Here is a 6000-nt window from a genome sequence, read left to right as displayed (position 1 = left end):
GTGAGGCATCCTTGTCCACATTCGTCTGTAATCACTACCGTAACAGGATTCGTCGAACACGCCTGGTTCGAAGTGCATTTTATCTGTGCATTATATTAACCAAACGTATAATTTTTTTTAACCTTTTAAACTTCGATATATTTTAAATGTATTAAACGCTTCTGCTTAATTGTAATTATTTTGATCATGCAGAACCTGATAACATGCACCACATCCTCTCCCTGATTTATACAACGACGGACCTCCGGCTGATACCATGGACGAAAACGGAGCTTGTGCCACAGCATTTTTATAACCACACGCTCCACCTTCATTATTTAATATTCGAGTTAGTTTTATATAGAGAGAGCAAAATAACTTGGTTATGTAGAGATATAATGTGCATTAATTAGGTTAAATAATACATCTATGCATATATTTACCATCGGTTCCGTAGCCAGTGGGGAGGCCATAGAACGTAGCTCCGGCTAGAGACCAATCGGAACCCCCCGCTTCTGCCGAAACATTGAGTCTTTTTGGGTTAAAGCAATGAGCAGAGTTCAATAGAACAAAGAGTAAGTTCATGATAATGTAACATCGCTCTAAGACAAGAATTGCCATTGTAATAATAAGTAACTATCGAGTTACTACTTAGTGTTATAACTAATGAATATTACTAACAATATAATAATATAAAAGAAATAAATACTAATGAATATTCATTCAGTGATTTTATTCCATGAGAGTATATCCCAGTTTCACCTTGTATAAAACGATAAGAATATAACAGAAAAGAGCTAAACATGGCTTTCACTAATTTAAAACAAAAAGGTATGCAGTTGCACACTCTGAAAATATTTTCAAAGTTATCAATCTGAAAGATAAGAGTTACTAATTTTTTTTTTAGCTTTAAATTTATTTATTTTTAACTGCTGCCTACCAATTTGATTGTAATAGTAAACTCAAGAAGACTTAGAGCATATGCATTGGTGTACTTGTATTAGGAGTCCTTAGGAGTTAAAAAATATTATTTTTTAACTTTTGAATAGTTAAAGATTATTGTCTTAATCTTACGTCCAATAGTGTTATCCAATCAGAAGTCCTTAGGAATAAAATAATAATATGGCAGTCGTCGGCGTCTTCGCTCTGACATGTGAAATACCTTCTCCCTGGATCTCTCGGTGTGTAAGATGTTGCGACTACAGGGTCACCACCACAGTAACATGTCTTCGGGATTCCTTCTTCGACATCAGGTTGAGGAACGTACTGAACAGGGACTTGAAGGTTCAACCTACTCTGAGCTTCATCGGCATACACATCTGCTTCTTCTTGAAGAAGCCAAGTTAAACTCACTTCTGAAGACGACGGTTGGCTATAGCTATAATCTTGGCCCATGATTCCGTAACCTGAGAGAATAAGATGGAAATTAAACATCAATACTAAATCAATCGAAGGAAAACAAAATCGTATTCAAAGCCTAATCAATTCGAATCGTCATCCCCAAATCATTCGAAACCCTAACTTCAATCGAAATATCCCCAAATCGATTTAAAACTGAAAAGAAACCCTAAATCTCGAGGAGAACAACATCCGACCAAAACAAATCCATAAACGAACGATAGGAGGCTTCGATTTACCTTCGATATCACCAAGTCGTCTGTCGCCTCTTCGATCGCCCGGAGCTTTTTTTTTTTTAATCTCCTTCGCGTTTAATTTTTTTTTCCCTGAACCAAATTCATCCCGACATCGAACCGGGGAAGGGATGACACGTCGGTAAGGATTCAATCCTTCCAGCCTTCTAATTAAGTTACGGTCCTTAATAAACCGTACTTAATTAAATTTTTTTAATTCTATTTTTCCTAAAACCGCGAGCTAAGTACTCAATAAACCGACCGTTGCGGTTGGTCTTATAGACTTATCATTTTGATCGAAACCCGTGAAGGACTCTACTACCCAACTGTTTTAAGCCACGTGTCATATATTAATCTCTAGTAGCCCAATTTAACACTACGTGAAGTCTTTTGTTTTTGTTTTACTTCGAACTGGGTCCTAGGTGACGGTTACCAGTTAGGCCCACAGTTACATGTGGTCGAAATTTTGGCTGTCGTATTATGTAATTATTTCTTCTTTACCCCTAAAACAAGGTGAACTGGAATTCTATTGGATCTTCGTTTTATCGTATCGATGGGAAACTAGTACGTTAATGGTGGTTTGCTTAGCCGGTGGAGATCAATCCACTGATCTATACCGTTGAAATCTTAATCTCACGGTTGAAAAAGATATATGATATATAGTGTGTAAGTTTCATAGAAAAGTTATTCAACCCAACGTCAGGCGAATGGTTTAGAAATAATCGCAGACTATTGAACGTAAAACTTGGCGTGATTTTCGTTATGACGGCTTACTGAAATCGATCCATTGTTTACTCTATTTTTTTTAACAGCAATAACTTTATTAAAATTACTAGCTTTTGATCCGCGCTTTCAAATCGCCAGATTATTTTTTGTTTGAAAACAAATTATTTGATGATATGTAAAGTTTTTCTACCTAATTTATATATTTGTAATTTTATAAAAAATATTTAATTTATATTATGTATTTAATTTTTTAATGGAACAAAATTTTGATTTTTGATGAGAATTTTAATGCATATTAATTTTATAATATAATTAAAAATTAAATGAACATCGTCTACTACATTTACAGTTGTTATAAAATAGCTTTTCGATATTAAATTTCTTAATAGAAGCAAAATTATTATTTTCAAAGGTAAAATATATTCATCGTTTGGCATTTGAAGTCTCATTTTTAGTACAAACTAAAAAATGTATTTAAATTTCATTTCTGTTAAAAATAATATATGCTACCATGAAAAAATAATAATTTAAAAATAAATGTAATATTTGAAGAAAATATTAGTGTAATTTAACATATATACTGTTGATTTAAAATATTACAATTTTACTGGAATTTTTTTAAATAATTTTACATTTATTTTATTTATTTTAATGATTTACAATTTAAATGAGCAAAAAATAGCTTTTCAATATTAAATTTCTTAATAGAAGCCAAATTATTATTTTCAAAGGTCAAATATATTCACCGTTTGGCATTTGAAGTGTCTTTTTTAGTACAAACTGAAAAAATGTATTTAAATTTCATTTCTGTTAAAAATAATATATGCTACCACGAAAAAAATCATAATTTAAAAAGAAATGTAATATTTTAAAGAAAATATTAGTGTAATTTAACATTTATACTGTTGATTTAAAATATTACAATTTTACAGGAAAACATGATGTTTTGTAAAATTTCTTTATCTTTGTTATTTTATAAATAATGTTTTAAAAATTATAAATATATAATTATATGAAGACAAATAGAATAAATATTTTATTTAAATCATTTTACATTTATTTTAATGATTTAAAATTTAAATGAGCAAATATGTTTTATAATAAAATTAATTACTATATTTGTTTTACGTATCTTGCATTTTTATAAATATTTTTCTTAAGTTTTAAAATAACCCATACAAAATAACAATCAGTAAAATCATTAACTGTCAGATGATCCATCATATAGATAATATAAATAGCAAATTTTAATAGATCTTTCAATATAAATTTTAAAATAACCCACTATTTTTAGTTATACTGAAAGAAGGAGAATGTTAATACATAAATGGTTTAAGTTTGATTGTTAATTTATATAAATCAAAGAACAGTGGTATGCAAATGGGGACATCATTGTTCTTAAATTTTCAAATAAAGTATGAGTTGAACATACTTGTTCTTAACCATCGAAGAAACCTAAATTGTCCAATAAAGTATGTGTTGAACATTTCATTTATATGAAAATATATTCAATTAGTTCGTCATGAGTCTCATGACGTAGGCCTAGGTACATATATGTCTGCTCACCTCAACTTATTGCAAAACGTTAGAAATATAGTTGACAGCATACAATTTCTAATTTGTTGTTAAGAGTTATAACAGAGAAAAGTAAATACAAATATATGGGAATGGTTTCTTTCCAAATGAGATACATTTGTTTAGATTTAGGTAGAAATTAATTAATAATATCTATCTTATTAAAGTAGAAGTATCATTTTGATATATTTGGAAACATGGATAATAGTAAAAAAAGAATAAAAGGTTCTTTGAAAACATTGATAGCAATATATTTATCTTATTAAAGTAAAAGTACCATTTAGATATGTTTGGAAACATGGATAATAGTAAAAAAAAAGAATAAAATGTTGTTTGGAAACATTGATAGCAATGTATTAATTTAATATTTTATAATTAACTTTCTAAATCTACATATACTAAACGAATGAGTCTATATAAAAAACAAACATACACGAATGAGCCTGTAATTTTGTAATATCTTTAGACATGTTTTTGTGTTGGTCCAATGCTAATCAAACAAGAAATATGACATACATATAAAATGTAAACGTGAGATTATAGATCAAACCAAGGCATACACACCCAAAACCATAACTGATCATAAGAATACCATTTCATACAAACCCAAAACCATATAAATTCACTAGAGTTATGTATAAACCACATATAAATGTTTCAAAAAAAAACCAGATATACAATACTAGAAACATAATTACCCAACGTACAAACCTTAATTTTTTATGAACTATCAAACCGGTCATTGTTATATTGATTATTCAACTAATCAAATAATTTGAAATGCCATCGATTTTATCGCTCACCTTAGAATTCTTACTACAATGTTTATGGCTCACAACATTTTACGAACGTCCATGTTACATGTCACAATGATGAAATACATAGTTTAAACAATAAACAAAAGTAGTTAAGATGAAATCGTTAAATTTTTCATTTTCTAAAGTTTGTATATACTATAAAACATGCATCCGTGCAGTCGCACGGGTCAAGATCTAGTAAATTATTAATATTGCAGTGGCATATGTTTGTAAATAATTTCAAAAATTAAGGACATAATCCGAGTAGGGATTTTGCTTTAATAGTATAGATATTGTAAAGGGGTGATACATATAATCAATTTACCAAACGGTAACATACCAAGTCGTGATATATCGAAAGTCTTAATAGAATTGATTTGACTATCTATGTCGCTAAAGTTGACTTATTTTTTTCGTCATACATCCATTTAAAACTTCAAGGTTAATCGTGTTTGGGCTGGAGAAGTGAAAAGATTTGGAGTTGTGAAAAGATGGGTGACCTATCGAGAAGTGATTTGTGATACCGTGCGAGTGAGGCCAAAACACGGGGAAAGATCAAGTGGTGATTGTAGGGTAAGTAAACAATGATTTCGACACTTTGGAAAATTAATGCACTGCCCGTTAGATGAGATGAGACCCACGGACCGAGAGAGTGGGCGTGGATGGTCCCTTACCGTGGGCGGTCGAGGTGTTATAAGTGGTATCAGACCCATGTTAGCCATCTCAGTTCTGATCTGAGAGGTGTCTTGAGACCTGTCGTGGAGCGCAACAAGAACGTTGCATTCTTTGAGAGGGAGTGAATTGTAACATCCTAAGTTGTGATACGTGGAAAGAGAATTGATTTGGCTACCTATATCACCAAAGTTGACCTACCATTTTCGTCACGCATCCGTTTAGAACTCCAAGGTTAAGCGTGTTTGGGCTGGAGTAGTGCAATGATAGGTGACCTATCGGAAAGTGATTTGTGATACCGTGCGAGTGAGACAAAAACACGGAGAAAAGTCTAGTGGTGATTGCAGGGTACCAATAAACAATGATTTCAAAACTTCGAAAAATTAATGCACCGTCCGTCAGATGTGATAGGGTCCACGCACAGAGAGAGCAGGTATGGATGCCCGTGGACGGTCGGGACGTATACAAACAGTTATGAAACTCAGAGTACAGGTTTAGGCCAACAAGAGCCTTCGTAGCAAAAGCTTTTCTTTTTTTTGCCTTCTTAGCAATTACTTCAGCCGCTTGATTTCTTTCTCTATTCATCACCTGTTCAAGAGAACACTCTGGCAACATTCCGA

This window comes from Brassica oleracea, chromosome C4 (assembly GCF_000695525.1).
Source record: "Brassica oleracea var. oleracea cultivar TO1000 chromosome C4, BOL, whole genome shotgun sequence".
Classification (NCBI taxonomy): domain Eukaryota; kingdom Viridiplantae; phylum Streptophyta; class Magnoliopsida; order Brassicales; family Brassicaceae; genus Brassica; species Brassica oleracea.
This window is presented reverse-complemented; position numbering follows the sequence as displayed.